A 26762-nucleotide genomic window follows, 5' to 3' on the forward strand; every position below is an offset into this window, starting at 1 on the left:
TGTCTCTTTGAGACTGACTTCGCTTAGCATGATGTCCTCAATTTCTCTCCATGTTACACCATGTGTCAGACTTTCCTTTTTAAGGCTGAATAATATTCCTGTGTGTGTGTGTGTATGTGTCACACATTTGGCTTATCCATGCATCAGTTGATGGACATTTGGGTTTTGCTTCCACATTTTGGCATGTACCATCTCTTCTTAATTTTCACTTTGTGTAGAACTTCAGCACAAGACAAAGTGAGTTTTCTTTTCCACTCCCAGTTGCATCTGGGCAGAGCTAGAAGAAGAAATCACTGGGGCATGTGTCTTGGGCATAAAGTTTAAAGGGTTCCAAAAACACTCATCAATCAAGGCCCACAGTATTTCAGTGCCTTCTTTTAAAATATCAAAATTTAGGGGTGCCTGGGTGGCTCAGTTGGTTAAGTGTCCAACTCTTGATTTTGGCTCAGGTCATGAGCTCATGGTTTATGAGATCGAACCCCAAGCAGAACCTGCTTGCGATTCTCACTCCCTCTCTTTCTGCCCCTCCCCCACCTGCTCTTGCTGGCACTCTCTCTCCCTCAAAATGAATAAACAAACATTACAAAATAAAATAAGATACCAAAATTAATGCAAAAAATTCATGACAGGCAAAGTATCAAAATTTTAAGAAAGAAACAAGAACAGTATATCCACAAACTGTACACAGCCATATTAGAGTCAGAAGCAAAAGAAAAAAATTAGTAACACTGATCCTGCCTTTACTTAAAATTTGCCATTATGTTAATCATGGAAATTTGCATTACTATTTTTTAATTATGTTATTAATGTTTTTAATAATTAATTAATGTTTTAATTAATTATGTTATTAATGTTAAACATTATTTACCTTGATTACCGAGCTTTTTGGTAGCTCCTTTAGGTAATGTGATATTGGTGACAAGTGTCTCACTTTCTCCACCCTAGTCCCAGCCCTGTCAAACAGATTAGACTTCTGTGCTTATGGTCCCCATTGGCTTTATAAAACCAGATCAGGCCAAGTAATAGCTCCTTTATTATTATCTATCTAAATCCGAGAAATGAGCCAAGTTCCAAAGTGTAAGTTATCATCAATCTGGCCTATGATCCTGTCAAATATATCATTTTTTGAAACACCCCTTCTGGTGAAAATAAATTTTTCATGGCCAAATTAGTTTTGTAAGTGATCAGTCGAACAGAGCTAAACAGATATTACTTGAGAATGTCTAGGAATACATATGCTGGATGTGCCCATGTATACTGATATGACAATATATTTTATGAATCCCTGAGGTAGGTGGTGCCTGCAGTATTTTCATATTTGAGCAATAAAACACCATTATTCCAGGGCACTGCAATGCGGACATCCAGTGAAATTCCTAGACAATCGTGGGGATGGGATCTCCATAAGGTCTCTTTGAGAAGATTCACACAGCTTAGGTAAAGGGAAATTGATAACAGGCATGCTGACACCACCTAAAAATGGTGTTACAACAGAAAGTTGAATATAGCTCACTTGCCACTCTGGGAAAATAAAGTTTATGTTGCATGATTTAACATCCTCCTGTTGTTAGATAGCATACAGCTTCATGTAGAATAGAATAGGAGAAATGTGATCATCCACAACCCTTTTAGAGCTGACATACTTTCATTGACAGAAAAATACTATTTTACTAACTTTATTTTAACCTTGATAAGATCATCATTAAGAGTTGAAAGACAGGGTCAAAGCTGGCTTTCCAAGAAGGTGGGAAAATGAACTGAAATTGATTGATTTGAAGGCATGCAAAAAGGCTTCGCTTTCAGCACTGCAATGGTGAAACCCATTTCTCTGGGTGAGGCAATGCAGAGGAGTTTCCTTTTATTAGATACTGGCAGATCAGCAGTCTTCAAGACATCCATCATAAAGAGTAGACGAATTTCATTGGTTGCTCTCCATATGCCAGACACCACACTAAGCACTTATGTGGATTATCACTTTTAATGCATATGGCAGTCTCATGAGGCAGAGACTATAATTACCCCCATTTTACTCAAGAGGGAGTTAGGTTCAGTGAGGTTAAGTCACTTACCAAACTCACACACCTAGTAAATGATAGAGCTTGGATCGGAAGCCAGGCTGTGTGGCTCAAGTCTGCTCAAAACCACTGGAGGCTAGAACCTTAAAACCTTTGCCTTCTAAGTATCAGCAGGCATTAAGCTCACATCCAGCTGGCACCAAGTTCAGGCGGGAATACAACCATTCTGGCTAGGGCCAATGTAAATAATGCTATCTCTAGGGAATGAAAGAGCACCTGAAGAAAGCAGTGGCAGGACTGTCAGCATCAATATAAAACCTTCAGACTTTTCATGAGCATAGTAGCCCAAGAGAAGACAAGGAAAATCACTCCATGCCAAGGTGGAGTGACCATGGTCAGGGTATCACTTCCTAGGAAAACAGAAGGTGAAATCTACTTCAACTGCATCATAGCCACAAACTTCCAGAGAGAGAAAGAAACTTAGCGGTGAATGATTCTAAAAACCTGTCTGTGGCAAAGACATTGACTCTTCTCCCAAAATCTATGTTCTCCTCCATGTTTCTCTATGCCCTTCCAAAAGGATCTCGGGACTAGTTAAGAGCAATGAATCTGGAAAAGATTTAAGAGATAGTGCATGACCCTTCAGCTTTTCTTGCCTCGTGCAAGGACATAAACATTTCAATGACAGAGGCAAAGATAGAGTATCTGGATTGTTACTGCAAAAAGGACAGCTTCTGAATAATATTCCCTTGTATGTATATACCACATCTTCTGTATCCATCCATCCACTGATGGATATTTAGTTGTTTCCATATCTTGACTATTGTGACTAATGCTGCAACAACAAGGTAGTACAGATATCTCTTCAAGATCCTGTGTTCATTTCTTTTGGATATATCCAGAATTGAAGTTGCTGAATCATACAATACTTGTATTTTTAATTTTTTGAGGAAACTCCACACCGTTTTCCAAAGTGGTTATGCCAATTTACATTCCCACCACCAGGGCATTTGGGTTCCCTTTTCTCCAAATTCTCATGGAATCTAAAAAAGCCAAACTCATAGAAACAGAGAGCATAGTGGTGGTTACCAGAAGATGGGAGGTGGGTGAAATGGGGGGATGTGGGTCAAAGGATACAAACTTTCAGTTATAAGATAAATAAGTTCTAATGTATAACATGGCACTTGCAGTTAATAATACCGTGTTATATTCTTCAAAGTCACTTTGCAGTCTACTAAATCAAACTTCTAAACATGGAGCTTGAATCCCTGTCCCTTACAAAACTAGGATATTCTAATTGTTAGTAGTTTTGAAAATACTGTTAGAAACACTGTTGAATACAATCCCACTCAGCCTTCCAACCGGTTTTCTCTCCAAAGCATAGCATTATAGATATAAAAAGAAACAAAAGGAAACTCACAGATACTGAAGCTAAGTCTTAGGTGTCCTAACATGATATGGCAAGGAGCATGGGTTTGATGACCAGCTTTGCTGTTTACCACTGGTATGGCATTGGGCAAATTATTTAACTTATAAATCTACTTTTTTTTCCACCTAGAAATTAGAGCTAAAAATGTCATAGCTGTCTTCTTGCTTGAAGTATTGGCTACAGAAATGTGTACACGTGCCAAAATTTATGAAATTATACACCTAAGATACATACATCTCCTTGAATGTTGTTTTATAACAACAACAACAACAACAACAACAACAACACCTATTTGGCAGAAGCATTGTTCAAATTAAATCAGACAGCCATGGAGAACACTTAGCATGACACATGGCATCTCTTGGATATCTGGCTACTTAGAAAATATATTATATGTTATTACAAACCATCATCAGAACACCTTCCAAGGTTATACATACCTAAAGCCATGGAAGACTTGGTAAATTGACAGGAACTCAGATTATTTCAGATTGTGAATTGTGTTCTTAAGGTGTATTTCTTCAAGTTTTAAGTGCATAAATCCTCTTTACCAAAACTGTTTCATAAAACAAATTTTATACATACTATGTGAGTTTCTTACAGAATGTTTTGGATTCTGACCTCAGCTTATTCATGATTTATAATTTTGCAAATGGTGCATGCTCTAACACACAATATATATTTTGTTATGCCTTTGCTATAATTAATCAAGCAAAAAATGAGTATTATATTTCCTAATGACAACTTTGTGCCTGCAAAGAAAAACGTTGCCACAATGTTAATACATCTATATGGTCGCCTGCATCAAAATGCACAAGCCTTAATTCTAATTTCAAGCTTTAATTGCTATAGGCCATAATAATAAAGGATTTTTGTAAAAAATACGCTTTGTGTAGGTTTTCTCTTTATGAAATGCAGCACAGTATAATGATAGATGACACACAGAAAATAGCACGATAAAGAATATCAAGCATTGCAAATGTGTTTGGAGAGAGAGATTAAGTTACTACAAATTTTAATTTAGTGGAACCCAAGAAAATACTCTTAACAATGATAGACTTTAAGGCAAAAGTTTTGTTGTTAAAGATGTGTAAAATGTAATATAAACTCTTCCATTGAGAGGATCCCAGGAAATATGAGTGTTTATTGAGCTTCTATTCTGTGCCTTGTTTTGTGTTTGAAATTCTAGGGATGCAGACCATGGGGAAAGCAAGATGCCTTTCCAAAGAAATGTATATTTTGTGGAGGGAATGTTGCCTATAGTTGGGGTTTTGATAAATTGTCAGTCTCCTGTCTCTGGAACTCAGAACAATAGCAATGAGAACAACAAGCTGAGATTAAAAACCTTAAAATAAAATAAGTGATAAATATGACCATCATAAAGAGATAAATGACTCCTGGCCAACAGAAAGATTTGGCTGTAGCCAAGTTGCTTGTATTAACATATCTGAAGTAAAGTATGTCTTTTAAAAGCAAGAGGAGCCGGAGATGAGACAGGTTTACAATGTATCCTAGTAAGTGTAGGAGGTGGGAAAGAGAGGTCAGACATGCCTCTCTCCCCTTTGACAGGGCCAGTCCTCTTACGGGGAAAGCGAACAGGCTAGGAGTCTGAGGCCACTCACAAGTCGGATCATCCCTGTGCTTCTCTTTCATTTGTGAGGCTTCCCAAATCTGTAATTCTAACACATCTTTTCAGGCAATTCCAAACACCCATGCACACACTTCCTAGACTTCTCATTATTACCAACTTCATTCACACATTTAGTTTCTTATTAGCAGTTGATATAAATTGGCATTCCCATAAGAAGATAGCAAATGCATGTTAAGTATCTACTATTTCCATATAGTTTAAATATAGTTTTGTTTTTATTTAATCCTCTTAACAGCCCAAAAGGTAGGTATCATTATCCCATATTTTATATGGGATATAAAGGTACAGGGAAAGTACTCAGATTCATAACTCAGCCCCCTTTAATAATCCACCCCTCAAAATAATCCAATGTCATAAAAGCATTATCAAACATTATAAAACTTACTGAATGTGTTTGGCAGAAAAATAAAAGGACTTATATTGCATCTATATGGAAAAAAAATTCTCCATTTGACATTCCTCTTCTCTGTAGTCACTTACTAGCTTTGATAACAGTGGTGCCACCTGTATGTGTGATGCAGCAGCCAGGTACAATTTATATCTACCTTGACTCTGACTCCCAATTTTTCATCTCTCAACCATTCAAAATGTTTACACAACGAAAAAAAAAATCTGGAGCTATGGTGTCCTTGAGAAAGTAATTTGGGAACCATTTTTCTCCACCTGAATGTTTTCTTTCTGTTCACCATTCATTCCACATATTATTTATTTGTTTGAAATACATATGGGACTCCTCTTAGGAGAAATTCTGATGAATGAAGTTGCCTTCATTGCCTTACAAGTAGTTGGGGGTTGTGGGCTTCTGTTTTGTCCAGATCTCTTCCACTTAACATTGAGATAACTCAAGTGTTAGGAAAATGCAATAAATGTTCTGATCAATCACCATTTGGGGGACTCGGACAAGGCTGAATTCTTGAACTTGCAAAGCTAAAGGTCAAAGTCAAAGTTAGTTTACCCTGAGAAGTCACCTGAAGATCTACAGTTAGCATTTCCCCATGATACTACAACCTGACCTGCAATGGGCGTCTCCTCCCATTTACATGGGAAAGGAAAGTAGACAAAGCAACAACAACAACAACCAAAACAAGCAAAACAATCCAGTAGTACAAGACAGAACACACAACATAACTCTGAATTTAATTTTGTGATACACAGGATAGCCTCTCTAGGAGCTTGAGAGAAAACCCCAAGAATCATAGAAGTGAATACGGACTTCGTAGCAGTGGTGGTAGCTCTTTTTTTTTTTTTTAATTTTTTTTTCAACGTTTTTATTTATTTTTGGGACAGAGAGAGACAGAGCATGAACGGGGGAGGGGCAGAGAGAGAGGGAGACACAGAATCGGAAACAGGCTCCAGGCTCTGAGCCATCAGCCCAGAGCCCGACGCGGGGCTCGAACTCACGGACCGCGAGATCGTGACCTGGCTGAAGTCGGACGCTTAACCGACTGCGCCACCCAGGCGCCCCATTGTGGTGGTAGCTCTTGAAAGAGAACTGGCTCGGGGCGCCTGGGTGGCTCAGTCAGTTAAGCATCTGACTCTTGGTTTCGGCTCAGGTCATGATCTCACGGTTTGTGAGTTCAAACCCCGCATCAGCCTCCACACTACCGGTGCGGAGCCTGCTTGGGATTCTCTCTCTCCCTCTCTGCGCCTCTTCTGCTCTCTCTCTCTCTCCATGTCTTTCTCTCTATCTCAAAATAAATAAATAAACTTTAAAAAAGAAAGAAAGAAAGATAACTAGAAGAAGCATGACACGTGTAAGAAAATAGGCACAAGAACTTTTTATATGCTCTCCATACATTTATTCCAATGAGGCTGGCGTGTTTGTCTGAATCAGCTCATCCACCTGGGTTCTCTAAGTCCCTTGCAGGAAGAAACTATCCAAATTGCCTAGAACCGTTTGTCTTTGGATGCATGTTTAATTTTATTAGTTTTGATGTACTGACAATATCTCAAAATCGTCTTATCTTTTATCTTTCAATACTATTCAAGTCTTTCTGCTTATCCTAGCTAAGTCCCTCTTGATTTACCTTTTTGAGAAAATTTATATAAGCCACACAGTCAAACTGATTTGTTCTCATGCAATTGTGGGGCAGCTCTTGTTATGAAGGGTGCAGTGGCCACAGAACCCAATGGATTCATCAGAAAAAGAACTGCAATCTCTACACAACGGCTGGAGTGCTACTATCTGGCTAATGCTGCACAGATTGCTTCTTCCCCTAGAGCCTCAGTGCCCTACAACTGCAAAATGAAATTGATAACATCACCTGTTCAGGACTGCTGTGTAGATTAAGTGACACAATATATGCAAAATGCAAAGGGTCTAGCAGAGGGAATATGCACCTGTTCCACAGTAGCCACTCTGCAAAGGGTACCTATTATCCAACTATTAATAGTAATTACAGTACTAGTAGTAGTCTCAACATTAATAGAAATAAACTTTGGTCCAAGGCTTATGGCACCCTAAATAGACCTCCTACAATTTCTATGAAAATCTGCACTGAAAAGAGATCACGGTCGTGCTGCAATATTCTCCCCTACCCACAGCACAAAGCCCCCGGTGAAATGTGAGAATATCTGTCATATGGACATAGAGTCTGAGTTCCTCTACCTGAAGTGAACCAAAGCTCTCTATTCCGAGGAGCACAACATCTAGTGGCAGAGACCTTTTCTAGCCAGAAGCCTTTCTGGAGACTGAGAAGCATTTGCTCTCCCTCCCTGAAGCCTCCATCCGTTAGTCTGTTTTGTACCCCTTGGGGCCAAGCAGAATAAATCTAATCATTCTTCTTCATGACAGCCCTTTAGATATTTGAACAAAATGATCATGTACCCCCAGAGCATTCTTTTCTCCAAACCACACATCTTCAAATCATTTCTTGATGTGGCTCACATTCCAGGGCCCTCAATGTCCCGATTGTCATTGTGACATCCAGGACTTAACACTCTAACACTGTCTGTGGTAGACTACAGAGGGCAGGGAAGCACCTGTTATCTGTGCTGGGTGTTTACCAATGTGGTTAAATAAGTTTCCAATCTCTTTGTGTTGACACTTATCAAGTGTATGATGAGTGAAAATATCCAGATCTATAATGTGTGACTATCTGCACAGGTAAATTGTACATGTGTTTTTGCACACATTTCTCTCTCTTTCTTTCTCTCTCTCTTCCTTCCTTCCCCACTTCCACTAGAAAAGTTTCAATATCATGATCATGTTATGAGAATTAGAAGAGTCTACATGAAAACTGCTTAGGACAGTGCCTGACCCATGTAAGCACTAAATGAACACTAAATATTATTCTTATTTTTTCCTCACATGTACCATGAAAGGTTCTATATATGATATGCATATATCTGTGGATATTCCCAAGTTATGATGAAAATATGGCCCCTACCCTTAATGAGTAAAAGCCTTGGGAGGATTTTTTTTTAATGACTATGCAAGGACTGTATCAGAATTGGGCACATAGTACGTAGAACATGAAGGAACAATATTAAATTAGTACTGTTGGTAGGAGAAAGGAAGGGGCAAGGAGGATCAGGAAATTTTTCTGGAGGACAGGATACCTGAGCATAAAATTTACAGCTATACTGGAATTAGCTAAAGCATGCATGGGGAAGCTTGTTCCCAGCAGGGGGAAGGAGGTATTCAAAGACAGTGATGGTATGGGCATTTGGAGACAGGCAGAGTTTGACAGGTGTTCGTGCATTTGGCTCCAGGACATAGATGCATTATATGATGTTAAATGTCCAGTTTATAGGAAGTGTTCATCCTATCAGACTGAATCCTTGTCAGTTCATATGTGAGAAATACCCACATGTACTGGCATGAGAAAACTACATGTAGACACCCAAACTCTACAATGTCTAAGCTGCATCAACTTAGACATACAGCCTATTACCTAGCATTGTAGTTTCCCATAACAGGTGTAATGAGACTGAGCAATAATATGGGGAAGGCACCTCCCTCCTACTGACTGATTAGGATGTTGCTGCCTTTACCGCTATGGGTGTTTTCCATTTAGGATATGATATTTGAAACAGATATTGGCCAAATAAAACACATAAGTATCCTAGAAGCCACACTGTTAACAAAAGTAAAGTAAAAGATGTTTCTCATGGAAAAGCAATTACTGGGTGTTGGCATGAGAATGAGGGGTAGGACTAGGAGGAAGGGGATAGAGAGAGAACTGACTACTATTTTCAGCTGCTCTCCTGCGTTTAAACCATACCTCCATTTAAGTGATGGTTTGGCTAAATCTCTGTATGTCTTCTACCATAATCTTCCGTAAATACACAAACTTTTACCCAAAAAGATAGCTGTACTTCACTTTATACATCTGCCACATCCTAAACAGTTTTATCTGATGATTGATTATTTTGTAGCACATCTCCCAATGTTTGCTTCCGTGACTCATCTGACTTAAAGAAATTAGACTGTCTGGGTGCATTTTCCCCCTTCCGTTGATGTAAGCAAAGCTATAGGAGGAAAGCACTTTACACTGTAAATACACATGGTAAATTTTGCTTCTTTTGATAAACATTTCTTAGTCAATCAAGACTTGCTTGTACTAAAGACTAAATGATGAGTGTATGTCACAAAGCAGAGAACTATTAATGAAATTTGGGCCAGTTAATGGATTCTGCTTTTACTGTTTTTCCTTCATATTCTATACCAAAATCTCTTTTGAGGAGCTGGCATGACATGTGGGATTTTTTTTTCTTCTTCTCTGTCATCTCTCTTCCCATGCATCCTTCTTCAAACATCTTCATTGGCAGTAAAGGTTAGCACACATTTATTGAACCTACCATATGTTTGTGTGCTTCAGATTCAGTGATGAAGTATCAATGATTATTGGTCTCTAGATATCTCTCGCAGAGAGACAGGAGCGAGACAGGCAAACACAGGGGATAATATAACGTGGCAAGATCAAATTATACACAAGATTGTCTGTGGCAGGGAAAGGTCAGGGGATCTTATCTGAAATGTTTGATGCCTTAGCACAGTTCTGAAAAATGTCAGATAATAAGGAATAGGAGGCAAAGGAGCGGGGGAGCAGAGGGAAAAACACATTCACTGAATATTTACTATTTTCTAGGCACAGTGAATTGTCACTTTTCTCACTTAACAATAATTCTCTGAGGTTACCATTTTACAGATGTGGAAACTGATGCTCACAGAGGTAAAAAGATTGCTCACAGCCAGTAAAGGCCATAAACAGGATTCAGACTTGGGAAGTTCAATTTCCAAGCCCATTTGCCATGCCATGGAATTCTGCATCCTCCCCTGAGAAGAGCAGAGGAGGAAACAGGGGTGAGCAATGGTGTGGACACTTAAGGTAGGAAAGACAGCAGCTGAAAATCCTTGGGTTCCATGAATAGCAAAGAATTGTTGACAAAAGGTTCTGAATGGCAACATGAAGGCATCTGACTGACCTCCACACTGAGCTCTGGGGTAACCTCAATGCCTTTGTTTATCTTCTGGCCATTACCACTGCTCCATGTCGTATTTAACCTGTGTTTCAGAACAGGCCTCCAATGGACACAGGGTCAATATAAATGTATCCTTTGGACATAGTTTTGAAAAACTATGCATAGAGTGACTGTAATCAGTAATCATGGGCTTTTAGAGGGAAACAGGAACGTAGACATCTTTTGGGCAAGCCTCCTTATTCTACACAAAAAGAAGCGGCTCAGAGATAGGCAAGTATTTGTCCAAAGTCAGAGTTCAGAACACAGGTGTTCTGCTCCCAGCAGAGTGATATATGTTTTTAGCTAATTAAATATCAGCTGACACTGCCTTCCTGACCCAGGAAGTGATTTGTGGACACAGGAAAGGGGAGCAGCCTAGTGCCCAAAATGGGTTCATGGAACTGCAGTCTGGGGACTCTTACTTCCCACACCCAATCTCATACTCACACACCTGGTCATCCTGCAGATTCTCTTAGGCAATAATAAGCATCTACATCTGTCCAATTGGCTGAATCAGTCATATGAGAATGATCCTTGACATCTTCCTCTCTCTCACCTGCCATAACCAATTCAACACAAAGTCCTGCTTCTGTTTCCAAAACACACCTACGGCATGCATCCCTCTTTGCTGCCATGGCATATCCCAAGCCCACAGCCCTCTCTCCTGGTGAACTGCAACGGATCACCAATCAGCCATTCTTGCTTTCGTTGGCTCACAGCCAAAATAGTCTTTGTCAACAAATACAATCCGAGCACTTCTGCTAAAAAAAAAAAAAAAAAAAAAAAAAAGTCCACATTGCCCATTGCCCTTGGGGTACAATTTTCTTTTCCTACAAAGCCCCGGATTATTTTTCTCTGTGCACTTCCTCAAAATACATTAAGCATCAGGCTTATGAATCTTCTTTGGGTCCTCAAATGCCCCAAATCCCACCTTGCCTCAATGCTCTTACACAATCTACTCCTTCCATGGAACACTCTCTCCCTATACGTACCCTAACTCTTCTGCATACTTTAACTCTCAGCTGAAAAATAATACCTTTAACAAAAATTTCCCTCTCCTCCCCTTACTATCTCTCCCATATAAATTAGTTCCTCAGTGAGAATCCCTTGCAGACTGTGAGCAATTACATCACATTTAATTATTCATTTATTAGCAAACTGTTTGATTCTGAGTAAGCTGTTCAATTCTCTGAGCTTTCTCGTTCTTGCCTATAAAATGGGCATACTTTGTAGAATAGTTGTAAGGACCAGAATTAAAGCACTTAATAGGCATTCAATGAATAGCTACGAAAAGTGTTATTCTTAAATTTTACCCATAGCCCAAAACAATACTCTGTACAATAAAAATCAATCACGGCTTAAGACCCAGAAGTAAGGTGACTATCAATCAGAATAGAGAGATTCTTCTGGAATACTGTTTCCAAGAAGACTCTTAAGCCATCTGTGTATATGTCACCTGTGCATTCCATTTTGACCTACCTGTGCTTTATGGAAACACCACCATTAGCTTTTTGCCATGAAACAAGGCCATTGAAAAGGGAAAAGAAACATATACAACGGGATAAAACACTGAAATACAGCTTATGATGCGGAAGTTCATCTGTCTTAAGCTGAGGACTCTAAAGAAAGATTTTTTTTTTAAAGGCTTTCTCCATTGGGTTACAATGATTTCTGCCTTCTCCTTCTCAACACAGATAGTCAATGTTTCAACGTTCATAAAAATTGGAACACAGAGCTATCTTGAATCCTGTTGTCCAAATTGTAGACTATTTGCAAAGCAATCCAGTACCAATCTTGAATAGCATTTCCAATGGTTCTCCTGGAGCACAAACACATTTAAATGCGCCTATTCACAAGTTTAAAAAAGAATGTAAATGTATGCACATATGAACATTGAAATAGCCTTCTGTGAGGCAGTTTAATAAGCCAATCTCTTAGTCCATACAGCAAACAAACTAGAATGAGAAATCAGAAGCAGAACTGTCATTATGCATACCTGTAATTCATTTTAAGAAATTCGTATGTTCCAGAAAAGTTGTCTGCACCCCACCATTTTTTAAATTGGATTATATTTTTAACAACACTAAAGGAAGTAGCTGTTTTAACTAGCATTCGAATGATACCTTTGGTAAAGTGAAGAATCATTTCTGTAATATGAATAATTGGCATCATTAAATTCACTTTGTAAACAAGGGATACTTGTACCATGTTTAGATTCAAGCAGATGATCCATCTGCTCTTGGTTTGGGGATTCATTCATTCAGTTAGCATTTTGCATGCATTTGCTATTCATGTATTCATTCTACAAATATTTACTGAGTGCTTACCATATGCCTGGCACTGTATTAGATGCTGAAGATACAGGAATGAACAAGAGAGGTGATATCCTTCGTCCTCCTGAAGCTTGTACCCTAGTGGGGCAAGGTGACAATAAAAAAAGAGGTAAATAAAAACATACAGTACAATCTCAAGTGGATATACGTGTTAGAAGTAAGAATTGAGCAGTCTAAGGGGATAGAAAGGGATGTGCTGTAGGGGGCTAGAGTGTTGGGTGGGTGCTTCGGTCATTGGAAGAGCAAGGGAAATCCTGGTTAAACAGGCGAAATGAAGGAGCAAGCCAGGAGAAAGACTCAGGGCAGGGTGCTTCAGGCAGAAGGGACAGCAAATGCCAAGGTCCTGAATTGGGAGTATGTTTGTGGTTGAATAATAGCAAAAAACAAAGTGTGGCTTGAGTAATCCAGGGAGAGACGGGAAGATCAGCAAGATACTTAGGAGCCAGCCCATGATGCACTTTCTAGACTATGAGGTATGCATGAGGCAACTGTTCTCAGCACCAGTAGGGGCAAGGAATAGAAGACTCCTCGAATCCACAGATTTCTGCCCACCATGGAAAGGGACAGTTCTACAAACAGATTAACATGTGTATATCTTTTCTCTTACATTCTCTTTATTCCTCTCTTACCTTCACTGCTTCTATTGCCCTTCCCTCCCTCTCTCCCTTCTTTCCTTTCACCCTTTCATGAATATTTATTTTGTACCTATTGTGCCTAGGAATCTGATGGATGCTTACTTTCCTGGGTCTAGAGAAAAGTTCTCCCTTTCCCCTACATACTCCCCATTCACATCAGAATTAGAATCTGTTGCATGAGCTTCTCCACTGGGATAACTTGTGAGTCAAACACATAGGTTGGAATCCTAACTCCAAGACATACCTGTTGTATTATATTGGGCAGTGCATATAATTTTCTTGTTATGTCAATTCTCTAATCTGTAAAATAGGGATAATAATACATACTTTGATGGGAGGTTTTGAAAATTTCTAGTTTTATATATACACTGGTGATTGTTATTATGACATTATTATAATACACACAATAATGTAATAATAATTAATTATTATAATAAATTATTATTATTACATTACTATTTCTTCCTTTACAACTTGAACCTTAAAGTTAAAGGAAGGACATGGTTACAGGGTTTGGTATGAGGCTGAAACTGTCTTCTGGTTCCATCTCTTCTAATGTCCTAGAATATTATATTCCTGATTATAGGATATAACCCATGGAATATGACAACCCAGGACAACCCAGCATGGATGAAAGTTGTTTGTGCCTATGGGAGATTGTATTAATGTCCCCAACTCTTTACCCTTCTCTGTATTTTTGCCAAGCACTTTTTGCCAAGCACCTCGGAAGTTTCTCTCAATAAAAAAGCAGATTATGTTTCTCCACCCCTTGTCTTTCCATCTAACCATGTGGTATGCTTTGGCCAACAAAATGAGGTAGAAGGGACAGTTTCCAGTACTAAGACTAAACCACAAGAGGCCATGCATATTTCTGTGTGACATCTTGTGCAGTTGCTCGCGCCATGAGAATATGTCCAATCTGGTCCCAAGAAGACGATGGGAAATACAGGAAGCTGAGCTATTACCATAGCCTAGCCCAGTCTGGACCAGGCAACCCCAGCTGGCCCACAGATGAGAAAAAAATAACTGTTATTTTAAGCCACTGGCATCCTTCATAATCTAGTATTATTATGGTGATATCTGACTGATATGCTGCATTAATTTAATCAAAATATTTATTAAGAAACATTATCAATTAATCCAGCATATTTACTGGACATCTATATTTAACACACGAAGTACTGTGTGATACCAGAAGGGTATCAACCTTGCCCTTAGGGAACTTATAGTCTAGGTGAGGGAGGAAAACAAACAAATGCTACTGGTCAGAGTAGAAAAAGGTATTTCAGGGAAGGAGGTTGCCTAGAGTCAGGGTTTAGCAGGAGATGATTGGCTGACCACTCCTAGTGGTGGAAAGGGGAACTGCATCTATGAGCCGCTCCTATTCTAAAGAAGAGTAGAACTTAAACTCCAGAATGTGAGCTCTGGAAGAAACCTCTGCAGAAGTTACCTTGGGTGAGCTCTCATTTACAGCCAGTCTCTGAGAAAGGGAATGACTCACTCAGGGTGACTCAGTGAATTTGTGGCAAATCTAGGACATGAACCCAAGGGCACCTGCCCCCAAGTGTGGCACATTTAATTCTAAAATGACCTTAGATAGGTCTTACAGTGTCAGTAAACTTTGAATTGCCCTAATATTCTTGGCCAGAAGTTTTATTACACATACGATTTAAAATAAGATTAATCTCCACAATTATTATAATTCATAACTGTAACATGCTTCTTTCTTGCTCAGGCCATTTAAGGTATGATAGTAATCAGACCTTGTAATTAATAACAGTAATTAATACCTTTCATTTATTGAGCCTCTGCTCTAAGCACAATTTTTATGGCTTTAGGTAAGTGGGCACATTGAATACCTGCAACAATCTAGGCCCAGCTAATAAGCCCCATTTTACAGAATTGGAAACTGAATCTCAAGGAGATAAAGTCTTTGCCCAAAGTCATACAGCTAGGTAAGTGGCAGAACCAGGAATCAGACACAGATCAAAAGTCTGTGGTTTTTCCACTTTTCTCTGCAGACCCAGCTGTGGGAACCTTTATCTGAAATGTTGGTTCACAAATGGCATTCCTGGTCCATCTTTCTCAATGTTTTCCCTCTGCCTAGAGAAGGCATGATAGGAGCCCACCGCAATGTGATAAAACAGTCTCCCTGCTTGGATCTTGCCTCATGTTTTACACCTTATACCAAAGGATGCCTCTGGAGCACAGGCTTTGAGGAGACCTAGGGGAGCTTGGAGCTTCTAAGTGGAAACAAGGAACTGACTCAGCAGGGCCTGGCTATCTTCAGAGTCCGAGGAGAGGCCCATCAAAGGGATGAGAGCCCGGTACCTTTGATGAAGGAACCAACAGGAAATTATTAGCCTCATGCTGACAAGGACAAAGACAAGAAAAAGGCCATTTGGGCCTCATCTCTGTCTGGACTGGAAGAGGCAGGAAGCAGAAGGGGCTGTTTAATCCTGGCTCCAGAGCAACTTGAACCCTGGCTTCCTCCCTTGAAGAACAAGGTGAAGGAAAGGTGAGGCAAGTTAAGATAAACACCCAAACTTTTGGCTGCCTGGAGGAACTGAATCTTTTAATTTAAGCTGTCAGTAGGTTCTTTCTTCTTCTCTCTCTCTCTTTTCCTTTTTTAATCTAAACTGTAATCACACAATACTCCACCCAAATGCTTGATATGGATTTCTAAGACAGATCCTAACATAGTCATAAAAAATCCCCTCTGAAATGTGCACTTTGTACTGTGTCTATGTGTAGGTGTGTTTAAAATGTCACGAACTGGAATACCTAACTCTAGTTCCCAGGAATTAATCACTTAGAAGAGTGAAAGGGGGAAATTAACTTGCTTTAACACTTACAAGACTCTCCAAAGCAGGCGCCAAAATAGAACTTACTGAATAGACGTATGGTTATCTTTCCATAAGAACTAAAACTCTTAAAAAAACACACACACATTTTTCTATAAATTTGCCTTGCAAAATTTTCCCCCCTAAGGCTCAAATGCAAGTCACAGACTCTCACAGATTCCTCACAGGGAATAAAAGTGTAAAAAGAAGTTTTTTTGGGGGGGGTGGGGGCTGGCGGGTTTGGCCTTTTTTTAAAGTTACAATTCAATGAATTTTAGTTAAATGTGTAGATTTGTGCAACCATAACCATCATCTGATTTTAGAACATTTTCAACGCCAAGCAAAGCTCCTTCATGCCCATCTGTAGTCAACTCCTATTCCTACCCTTAGCCAGGACAACCACTGATCTGCTTTCTGCCTGTATACATTTGCATGATATAAATAGAATGAAACAATATGAAGTTTTGTATCTGGTTTTTAGCATGTTTTCAAGGTTCATTCATAACGTAACATGCATCAGTATTTCTTTTCTTTTTAATGCTAAATACTATTCCATCTCATGGATATACCACATTTTATCCATCCAGCTATTAGGGATAATGCTGCTGTGAATTTTCAGACACACATCTTTGTGTGGATAGGTTTTCAGGTCTCTTGAGTAGAATCAAAGGCACAGAATTGCTGGGTTGTGCAAAGAGATACTGACTGCTGCTATACGCTAGGTTCTATGTGATTCAGGTATGCTCTGTCAGTGGAAACCTACCAAGCAATTCTTGACTTATTTTTAAAACCAGCTGATACTACCTATCATTAATGGGATGATCTAAAAACAAGTCCCCCAAAACAAACAACAACAAAACAAACCAAAAAAAAAAAAAAAAAAAACAACAACAGTAAAAGAAACAAACACAACAGCTCTCATTTGATGCATTTTGAACAGAAACCAGAGGGCAAATTCCAACTAATATCAGATCACAAGTGTCCAGGCTCCATCCTTGGACTTGCTTCCAAAATGGAATTCATTGAAATGGGCAGAAAACATGAATAGACACTTCTCTAAAGAAGACATCCAGATGGCCAACAAGCATGAAAAGATGCTCAATGTCGCTCCTCATCAGGGAAATCAAATCAAAACCACACCCAGATATCACCTCACGCCAGTCAGAGTGGCCAAAATGAACAAATCGAGAGACTATAGATGCTGGAGAGGATGTGGAGAAACGGGAACCCTCTTGCACTGTTGGTGGGAATGCAAACTGGTGTGGCCACTCTGGAAAACAGTGTGGAGGTTCCTCAAAAAATTAAAAATAGACCTACCCTATGACCCAGCAGTAACACTGCTAGGAATTTACCCAAGGGATACAGGAGTACTGATGCATAGGGGCACTTGGACCCCAATGTTTATAGCAGCACTCTCAACAATAGCCAAATTATGGAAAGAGCCTAAATGTCCATCAACTGATGAATGGATAAAGAAATTGTGGTTTATATATGCAATGGAATACTACATGGCAATGAGAAATAATGAAATATGGCCTTTTGTAGCAACGTGGATGTAACTGGAGAGTGTTATGCTAAGTGAAATAAATCATACAGAGGACAGATTCCATATGTTTTCACTCCTATGTGGATCCTGAGAAACTTAACAGAAGACCATGGGGGAGGGGAAGGAAAAAAAAAATGGTTAGAGAGGCAGGGAGCCAAAACATAAGAGACTCCTAAAAACTGAGAACAAACTGAGGGTTTATGGGATGTGGGTGGGTGATGGGTATTGAGGAGGGTACCTGTTGGGATGAGCACTGGGTGGTGTATGGAAACCAATTTGACAATAAATTTCATAAAAAAAATAAAATAAATAACATAAAAAATAAATAAGATGAAAAAAAAAATGGAATTCATTGAACTTTTTCTCATGGATGGAAAGATGCCCTCACCATCACAGATCCTGAACAACTTTGTGTACGTGTAATTAGATTGGCATCGAGTTCACGGTCCCTTTATGCCCACGTGGGAAGGATGAGAAAACCCTGACAATAGTTAGAAGCTGAACAAGCGCGAAATCCAGCTATCTTCTCTCCTGGGTAATGTCAATCACGCGCCGAAGTGGCGCGGTGCGAGCACCCTGTTGCCGTCGCTGCGCCCCACCGTAGTGAGGGGACTTTCGGCGGAGGCCTAGGACGTGCTGAAGTTTTAGGGCTTACAGCACCCGGGAGTGGCAGATGAAAAGATAGGACCAAAGGGGCTGAGAGGAAGCAAGAGTGTGGAGGGGCTCAGGTCAGGGCCCAGCCTGAGGAGGAGGCAACAGAGGCAGGTACAGCGTGCGACTCACCCGCGCGCTGCGGAGAAGCTCTGAGCCTCGGTGGCCTCGCCAGTCGCTCGCACCTGGCTGGAGTGAGGCGGGGGTGGGCCGTATCCAGTGCCGGGAGAACTGTCGCCTCGCGGCCTTTGGGACGTGGGGGGTAGGGAGCGGAGAAGCGAAGGAACCCGGCAGCGCAAACCTAGCGCCCCCTCCCCCAGCCGAGGAACGGGCAGATTGAAGGCCACGGCCACACGGAGGGCCCGGGGCGCGCGCTGGGAGCCGAGGCGTGGGTGGGGGGGATCCCGGAGGCCGAGACGTCGGCGGGCGCGCCAAGGGGGAGGGGCGGCGTGCCCGGAGAGCCCGCCCCGCCCGCCGCCCCCGCGCACGCTGCAGGGCGCCGCGCAAAATCGTGGAGCCTAGCGCGCTCGCCGCCCGGGAGCTGGGTCGAGGAGGGGACCGTGGGGGACCAGGAGCCTGAGGGCCGGTTCCTTCTGCTTTCGCGCCCCGTCCGAGGCTTTCTCTTCCTTTACTCGCCCTCGTTTTCCGTTGACTCCTCGGTCCTTACCCATCTCTTCCGCGGGCCCATCACCGCTCCCCTTCTTGCCCATCCTAATCCCCGTCCCTCCTGGAGATTCTTTCCCCCCGTTATCCCTTTGCTGCTTCGCCGTCTCTCTGCGTCTTCTTTTTCCGCCACTCCCCACCTTGGAAACTTGTTCCAGCCAGGGGTGTCCACCAGGTCACAGTTGTTTCCCTCGACCCCGGGGCCCTCGGAGTGTGGGGGTGCCAACCACGTTCGGGGTACCATGAGCGCCCCGCCCAGTCCCTGGCGTGATCCCTAGGCCCCGACCCTGGCTGCCTTCTCTTCCTGCGACTCCGCGACGGCAGGAAGCGGCTGGGGTCCCCCCCCTCCCCCAAGGAATAAAAGGGAGAACAGAGGGAGGGCCCGCGGGAGGACGCGGGCCCTGCACCTTAGGCCCTCTCCCGCGGAGCCGCACTCCCCGCAGAGCCTTCGTGGGTGTGCGGCGATGGGGCCTGAGGCAACAAGTGACGCTGACTGCGGGGGCCGCTGGTACCTCGCCTGTGGCGGGGGCCCAGGCACCCTCTAGGGGGGCGGTGGCGGGCGCGAGGCCGACTCTAGCTCAGCGTTCCCCGCGCCCCCCTCTGCAAGCGAAGCGCGGCGGGGGCGGGGGTACTGGGAGAGAACCGAGAGACGTGGCTCTTCCCAAGTCCGAAGTCTCCCTCCCCAGGTTTCCCTACCCGCGCCCCAAGCAGAGTTTGAGAGATATGGGGGAGGCGCAGGGCAGAAGCCGCCGACGTGGAGCGATTTTAGCAGGGGGTGGTAGAGTGAGGAAAGACAATTCCCGATTGCCTCCCCCGCTTGGGCGATGCTTTCCTCCAACGCACCATCCAGGCCTCCCGGGCAAGGGCCCAGCCTGGCCAGCTGGAGCGGATTTGGGCGAAGGAGGAAAAGGGGGCTCCCAACCCCTCCCCGGCTTCCCTCCGCCGCCCTCCCTGATTGGCTGTGCGTCCCCGGAGCCCAACTTCAGTCGCTCCAGACTCTGTCTGAGCCCCCAAGGGAGCCGGAGTGCAGCGACCCGGGGCGACCACGAATCCGGGGGTCAGCATCTGTGGGGCCCCTGGGGGGGAGGGGCGCGGACGGGGTCGGCCCCCGCAGCCTCCGCCAGGCCCAGCTTTTCCGCGTCTCGCGGCCTCGGCTCCTCTCCGCCCCCCGCCCTTTCCTTCCCTCCCAGCAGCGGCCTCCCTCCTCCTCCGGCCCCCCCCCACCCCGCCCGCCACCTCCCCCCGGTTTCTCATTCCTGCCACTAGCGCGCTCGGCGGCTCATTCCGCGGCCGCCGCCAGCCGAGGGGAGCGTCGCGAGCAGATGCCGCGGGGGCCGCTCGCAGCCGCCGCCGACTTGTGAATGGGACTCGGACTGGGGCCGGGGTTGACACCGCTGCGCTCGCCTTGCGCCAGGGACCGACGGCCCCGAGCTCGCGTCCACCCTCCAGGGCCCCAGGTGAGGCTCGCCGCCAGTCCCTTCCTCTCGCCTGGATGGGGCTTCTTGGAGTGGGGGAGCGGGGGGGGGGGGTCTCTGGATGAGCGTCTGGAGGTGTGCGGAAAGAGGTCTGACTCGGGAAGATTTCACTAATGCAACGCAGGAACGGGGGGAGGGCGGAGGTAAGAGAAGATTTGTTTAAAAATCAAAAAGGGAGAAGGGAACCAGCTGTGGGCGCGGGCGGCGCGGGGGGCAGAGGCGCCAGATGTGCGCTCCAACCTCTCTCCCCCGCTCCGGCCTCCTCTGGGGTCTTCGCCGAGGCCGCGGGAGAGGGGCTTTGCGCCGGGCTGGGGCAGACGCTGCAGAGCCGCGCTCCGGACGCGCCGACTGCCCGCGGTCGGGTCTCTGGGGAAAGTCGCCCCCGGCGCGGTGCCGGCCCGCCCGCCCGCGCTGCACCTCTTGCCGAAAGCGGCGACGTGACCGCGCTCTGCAGGGTTCCTTTCCCTTCCTCCCTGTCCCCGCCGAGCGCTCCCGCGGGCTCAGCCCTCCTTGCGCGGCCGCCGGGGAAAGCCCCGGACAACGGAAGGAACCGGGCTCGCGTCGGCGGTGGCCCCGCACTTTAATTGCCGGGCTCTGGGTCCGCTGACTGCGGCTGAGGGGCGGCCGATTGCGGTGCGCGCTCCAGCCCTCCAGCCCGAATCTCTGCTCGCGAGCTCCGGGGGCCGCCCGTTAGCTCCCGCCAGCCCAAGGAGAGGTCGGCGAGCGCCTCAGACTCGGGCTCAGCTCTGCCCGAGACTCGCGAAGCCTGCCAGGGTCAACGTTAACTTTGCGAACCAAGCCTTGCCCGAAGCCTGCGTCTCCTCCCCGAGCGCGCCAAGCCTCCCTAGCTCCCCGCACGCACGGCCCTCCTCCCTTAGCTTTGCCCCGGAACGCGAGCCGGCAGAATGGGAAGGGCGGTGAGGAGAGGACCCTCCTCCCCACCCCCACCTCAAGCCAGGCAGAGCTGTAAGGAGCGCCCGCCTCGCGCAGTGAAGAAAAGAGTCCCCGGAGAAAGTGGGGTCCGGGAGGCCCCCCGGTCGCACTTCTTCATCCCTTTCTTGCCAAGGCCCTGCTTTCGCTGGGGCGGGAGGGTGTGTGTGTGGGGGGGGGGGGAGGGGGTGCCCCACACGCCTCCCTCTCCAGGGCGAAAGGTTTTCTAGATGCTAGAAAAAGCCCTGTTGCTTTTGCTGATAATGCAGCAGGAATTTCACGGGCCATCGCACTGCTATTAAGAAATTGCATCTTTTAATTATTTAATAATACCATCCCTGCATGACGACGGGTTGTCCCTAAGGGATGGGGGTGGAGGGTTGTTCCTGAAACCCTGCTGTAGGGGCATATAGCTCTGCCTGAAGTCTTCCCTCTTGTTTCCCCCTAAAGAAATCTTGTTCTAGTGGTTCTGAAATCTTGTTTTAATCTTCCGATCATTCCTATCAGGTTAATATGAGGCAGGGAGTAAGTTTTCGGTTTAATCACAGGGAGGACACGATAATTAATCTGGCAAGAGGATGGATCAATTTCTTTATCACTTGGGCTTGCAGCAGACATCGATGGTTTTGCGGGGTGTCTGGCTTTCCTGGGGATGGGGATGTAGAAGTGTTCTCAGGAGCGGGGATCAGCCAGCATCGCATCAGCACCTTTGCCAGGCTGGGCTCTGAGCGCTAGATCCAAATACCCCGGGAGAGGAGAAGAGAAGGGGCTGACCTTCATTTCATTAATCCTGGAATTATTTTTCCTGCATATGTGAGATGCAGACACCAGAACACAGAAGTAGTCCCTGCCCAACCCTAGCTGCAGGGAGCCTGGTCTTCTTCCAGCAGAACAAAGGAATAAAAGTTGCAAAACAAAGGGACAGAGTTGTGGCCAATACCAGAGGGACCCTGAAGCTCCTCGTCACTGAAGTTCCTTAATCCTGAGCTCTGATTCCAAGTTTTAGAGTTGGCCAGTGGGCCCTGGAATTCGAACCTCCTTGCAAAACTGAATTCCTGCCTAGTACAAAGAAATGTGAGTAGTTTCCAAGTGTAGACCAGGGAAGGGCATCTGAGAGGCCAGGAAACTTTGCTTGAGTGAGAATTATCTTTACATCTTCCTTTTGAAACATGGCAAATTAATGAATTAAAAATGTGTTGCAGCCAGGCTTTATTGTTAATAACAATTATTCCTATCGTTTTGGTCGTTATTTCAGACTCTGCATAAGCTGCCCATTTTGTTACATTGTTTGAAAAAAAGATATCAGCCCTCTCCTCCCACCTCTGGGATGGGGGTGGGGAGAGAGAATGAAGAGGTCTGAGATAGGATCATCTGTTGAGGCCAAAACAGGTAGATTTACTCAAACTCTGCTTACTGCTTACTAGAAAAAATTGCCTTTTAAAATGGTTCTAATTGAAGCAGTGGACCATCTTGATAACACTTCAGAACTTCCATTATGTTCAGCATTCCTATCAGAACACCAGACAGTAAAACTACCAGAAACCTAAATTCTATTTTTCAATTAAGATGCAATCTTTTGTTAATTTGAGAATTAAAAAAAAAAAAAAATCACTGCTCTCCCCCCGCCTTTTTTTTTTTTTTTTTTTTTTTTTTTTATGACCCAGGACTCTTTGAAGGGGTGGTGGTGAATGTGTGTGTTTGTTTGTTTATTTGTGAGAGGAGATGGGGGCAAGGTTGAAGAGCCATGCCATGATTTGGGGGAATACAGATCAATTTCATGCTCCTTTAATGCACTTGTCTTCATAATTCATGGTTTTTCTTCCACTTTGAATAGAATTACATGGCTGCCTTGTAAAGATTCTGGTTTGGGGACCCTCTTATGGGAAACGCCATGACTTTGACCTCAAAGCTTGATTTACAATGCCACAGCTACACTCCCATGAGCTCAATGTGTCTCGAAACCTCGCCTGTGAATGTCTGTGACTTAGGAAGTTGACAGTTCACATAAACTTTGATCTGTGATATTCAGATCTATTTTCAGAACCATCTAAAGGAGATCTGCAGATTTGATTTTAGTTTTCCTTCATTTTCAATACATCTATGTAGGCAAATGTTCAAGAAGCATAACCATTTTATTTTCAATATTTTTTTTTTCACTTTGATTAGGCATACCTAATCTTTAATAATAAGACACTGGTCTATGGGGGTTGAAACTAGGTAGCAAACATTTTGTATTACACTGTAAAGTTTGCAGAATGACTATGAATTCCTGAGTCTTTTTCCCAGAAAATCTGAACACCGTGTAAATTCATCAGCCTATGAATAGTGGTTGGGATTTTTTCCCCCTTAGGAAATTGGTCATTGTATCAGAAAAAGTTACCTAGTTCCTCAAGAGCCCACATTCTGTATCTGCCAAGCATGTGAGTTCTCAACTTTTCTAATCCATTGTTATTGCCCCTAAAATACGTAAAGATCTTTGGTCTATATGGGCTAGGGGACAGACATCAACAGGTATGTTAAAAAAGAAAAAAAAAAAAAAGCTGGAGAAAGTTAGGCAAGTTCTGGCACACCAGTAGTACTAAGAATCCATCAGGATTCCATCAGGATTACTGTGATAGTCATCCACAGCCTCTTCTATGGGCAGAAGGAACTAAAGAAAACACTCGAGGAGGATAATTAGACATCTTTCTGCTATAATTTTACCCTGACATTGAGAGCCTTGTGCATCTCTGGAAATGGGCTCCTTCGCGGAAGATTGCACTTCTGGCCACTAGAGGGCAATGGCGCCCTTCTCCAACTTTCTGCATGGGGCCCATCTGCTTTTGAGGGCACCATGAAAAGCGGTTTTGTTACCACCACCCCTGTCTGGCCCTCTCAGGAGAGACCGAATTCAATCTAGCAGTGGTTCAGGCTACCGCCTGAGCAGTTTGTCAGGATTAACATCTTTCTAGTCGGTGGATCCTTTACCTTCAGCCTCTTCTTCCCATCTTGGAGTTTACTAGAAAGTTGGAAAAATCTTGTAACTTGAGATTATCTGAGCAGAAGGTGCTTGGGGGCTGGGGTGCCTGATACACAAGGTCAGCTCTCAGTAAGACAGTGATCTGGGAGGATTTTCTGGCTTTTTTTTCCCCCTGCTAGAAAGAGCATCATTTGAGACTCCGAGGGGAAGCGAATGAATAAAGAAGAGAAATATTAGTGAGATTACTGTGGTATCATTGCCTATTCTTTCAAGAGGTTTTTTAAAACATCTGCAAGACATTTCTAATTTGCAAAAACGAATAGCAGTATGATCTTTGGTAAACACTTTGGGGCATGGAGTTTTAATGTAACTGTAAATGTTTTACTGTTACCTTTAAACCATTCTTGATATTGCTGTAAAAAAACCTAAATTTAGCAGAGAGTAAAATTTAATTCAAGATTGGTCCTTGACTTTTTTTTCCTCCTCAGTGATATGGAAATTACTGCTTATGATTAAATTGCATATTTTAGGTTGCCCAAATTTATATTTGTTACTGTTTGATAGCATCATTATGAAAGTTCAGAAGAATAATGTAAAAAAGATACTAGTGCTATATTATAATTAAGAGGAAAGCTCTAATAAAAAAATAAGTACTGTCCTAAGTGGATTCTTAATTTTATTTTTTTAACTGAATACAATTGCCTCCCTGGTGAGTCAGCAGTGCAGTTCTGTGTATCTCTGAGTGTGTTGGAATGTGCAGGCAGTTGATGAAGAAGGAATCAATGCAAATGGATTATGGGAAGGAGTATTAAGTAACTCAGTGGAAAGTAAGACAAAGTGTTTTGTAAACCAATGCTCACTCACCACCGGACAGTTTATTTAACCCGAAAAAAAGAAAGTACTTTTAAATTGTAAGTGCTTGTGAATAATGCATGTTTGTTAGAACTGGAGGCAAAATTTCATTGTTATTTGGTTTAATTAGTCATCAGACTGTTGCAGGGTACCAGGATTCTTATTGAGATGATTCATTGTTCTCATAGTCTGTCCGGTTAAAGTTTCTGCTCCGGCACAGAATCTCGTACACCAGGATATTAAGTGAGATAGAAGGATGAAAGAGAAGAGAGGAAAGGAGCAAAAGGAAGAGAGAGAAAAAAAAAAAAAAAGCATGAGAGAGATGAATGGTGCTGTTTCTCTTGATGGGCCAAGTACTGGTGACACCCGTCCCCCCCAACCCCCTGCCTTTGTCTCTCTCTACTCCTTTAACCCATGTGAGGTGCTGAATCCGGAAAGCTGGCCTAAACAGCTTTACAGGCCATAGTAAACAGTGGCTAGGTTCTTATTCTATTGCTTTCTGGCCCTGAGAACAATCCTCAAAGGATATTGTGAATTCTTCTCGAATTTTTTGGGTTGTTGCAGGTGAAGAAAACCCTACATTCACTTCCTCCGTGAATTCTTTTCTTTGCCAGAAATCCACATGATGTGGTCCTCTGTCCTCGCATGATTTCACAATTAAGAATTTGTAGAAATTTCTGGAAGAAAATGGCTCTGGACACGATGTCTTCCACATTCTGAAGATTACCTAACATAGCATCCAGAATGTGGAGGCTCCTCCTTTTGTTAGTTTAAGATGCGCAGAGATCTCTTTTCAGCCATCATTAGGCTCTGTCCGTGAGGGCAAACAGTGAGAATTTCGAGTAGCATCCACACCACCAGTGGCGTTTATTCTCAGTAAGAACCAGCATGGAAGAAGGCAGGCTTAGGCGTATCAGATATGTACTGTGCGGCCACCCCCTCCATGGATCTCCGGAAAGCGTTACCCATGATCACATCCTCAAGGCTCAGACTACTTCCGTCATCCCTGAGGCTTAGACCGCCTATTGGGTCAGCAGGGGATTAGGGTGAGGAGGGTGGTGCCAGGTGTAAGTGCAGAGTAAGATCCTTGTCTTTGTTTAACATTTTGATATTTTTGCACATCATGGACTTTTCCCGTTCAGTATGATTTTTCAAATATTGCATTACAATAGTATTCGTGTCGATTACTGCATTTTTTGGCAAGCCCTTATATTTTGTGCCCAAGGACCATGCCTCCCCTGACTCACCCTAGTTCCAGCCCTGCCCAGCACTTTGATTCTTTGCACCTGCACCTCCAGTGCTCCCAGGGTATGT

At 43.5% G+C, this 26762-nt stretch overlaps 1 protein-coding gene and 1 long non-coding RNA gene across 3 annotated transcripts in view; one reads left to right on the plus strand and one right to left on the minus strand.

Moving 5' to 3' along the window:
* The window catches only part of LOC147573429 (uncharacterized), a 158156-nt gene extending 139160 nt beyond the window's left edge, over window positions 1–18996 (minus strand). The window contains exons 1-2 of the long non-coding RNA XR_015244430.1: window positions 18702–18996; window positions 12889–12972 (exon numbers count right to left, since the gene is read on the minus strand). This is a non-coding gene — a long non-coding RNA (uncharacterized LOC147573429). The remainder of the gene's footprint in view (window positions 1–12888; window positions 12973–18701) is intronic.
* A 1506-nt stretch (window positions 18997–20502) lies between these two features.
* Window positions 20503–26762, plus strand: part of CDH11 (cadherin 11) — a 154506-nt gene continuing 148246 nt past the window's right edge. For both annotated transcript variants that reach the window (XM_086689280.1, XM_086689279.1), the window contains exon 1: window positions 20503–20689. The gene's annotated coding sequence lies outside the window, so the exon portion shown is untranslated. The remainder of the gene's footprint in view (window positions 20690–26762) is intronic.

The sequence above is a fragment of the Puma concolor genome, chromosome E2, assembly GCF_028749965.1.
Source record: "Puma concolor isolate L17-30 chromosome E2, mPumCon1.1.hap2, whole genome shotgun sequence".
NCBI classification, from domain to species: domain Eukaryota; kingdom Metazoa; phylum Chordata; class Mammalia; order Carnivora; family Felidae; genus Puma; species Puma concolor.